Source organism: Acyrthosiphon pisum, chromosome A3 (genome assembly GCF_005508785.2).
Source record: "Acyrthosiphon pisum isolate AL4f chromosome A3, pea_aphid_22Mar2018_4r6ur, whole genome shotgun sequence".
In the NCBI taxonomy this organism is placed as follows: Eukaryota; Metazoa; Arthropoda; class Insecta; order Hemiptera; family Aphididae; genus Acyrthosiphon; species Acyrthosiphon pisum.
In genome coordinates this window covers 24,109,776-24,111,423 of record NC_042496.1, presented here as the reverse complement: position 1 = coordinate 24,111,423, position 1,648 = coordinate 24,109,776, and positions in this window count along the sequence as shown.

Here is a 1,648-nt window from a genome sequence, read left to right as displayed (position 1 = left end):
TCATAAACTCGATAAAAGTTATAACTTTAAATTTTGGATAAATTAAAATAGTAGGATACAATTTAATTTGATTTCAAAGTAGAATTTTAATAAATAAATTAATAGTAGTAGATATAACCATAGCGCTATTGAAGCATTGTGGCATATATGGGGCATATATTGACTTGTCCCCACTAATTTCATTTCAACCCCCCCCCCCCCCATTTATTTAAATATATTCATTAATTCAATAATCAGTACGTTATAAAAAACTTATGTTGATTTAATAAAATTTAGCCATGGCCAAATCAGTTGTCCATATTGTGATTATGGATATAACATTAATATGTGTGGATTATGTACATCCGAATACTGAACCACAATAAGACAAAACTGATTAAAAAAGAGTTAAATAGATAACTCAAAGAGCTCTAATATTTAGCATATTTTGAGCATTCGAAAATAATCGGAACTTACATGATAATAACTTTCTAAGAAGATTATTAACATAATAAAAACCCGCGATTTAGATTGCGGTTTTCCCGGGCACCGGGTTGGTTACAACATTTTTTTTTGTCGTTACAAATTGTTACATAAAAGATTACATAATACCAATCGGTTTTCAAGTCGAAATTTTGACCTTGGGGTGCCAGGGTAACACACCTGAGAAAGAATGTGAAAATCTGTTTTCTCATTTACTTATGGTAGGCAGATAACTATATAATAAAATATTTTTATAAAATTATTAATATTATTATTATTTATCATATTTCTACGATTGTAAACTTATTATACCTAGCCAACTTTTATATTAATTATTAGGTGCCTGTCGCCTGTGTACTAAGATTTAAAATCATAAACTAATGACCTTTGTCAGACATAATATATAGGTCATAACTCATAGGTAGTTATACCTATGTAGTTTTTCCTGCAAAGTGAAAAAAGAAAAAAAATTTATAACACCTAACCAACTGTGTCATCAATTAGTGAGTGCTAATGGCTACGGGGGTTTCCGTTTTCCGCCAAAATGACCCTCGCCCGTTATCACCATGGCCGTTTTCCGCCAAAGGTTATATTCCGATTTCCGCCAAAAAAATTAATACATTTTTTTTGAAAACCCCTGAACTGAATCCATCAAATAGTAATGATTACAATGTAGGTACGCTCTATTATTATAGCTATGATTATAGCGATATCCGCGGAGAATTGACGGATTATTGTTCCCCATCAGTCTGCACCTGACAGTTGAAACCGCGTTCTATGAAAACGTTAACATAAAATTTAAAAAAGTTTCTATAATGTCGGAGAATATTGAAGTAATAACCAGTAACCGTGGTAATATTATGCTTATATACAAAAATTTTAAATTTATACATGCGTATACATGTAAAGACAGCATTACTCGATGGAGGTGCTACGAGAAAAAATGTACTGCTAAAATTTTTACAAAAACAAATTACGTACTTGTGAATGTTGAAGGAAGTCATGTAGCAGATCATAGTGCTATCGATAGATGTCTAATTGACAGACAAATTATCAATTCAGCTTGTAAGCGTAAAGCGGTAGAAGATGTAAGTATGAGGCCCGAAAAAATTATTTTACGGGAATTGATGAATTCAGTTCAGGGGTTCTCCAAAAAAAAATGTATTAATTTTTTTTGGCGGAAATC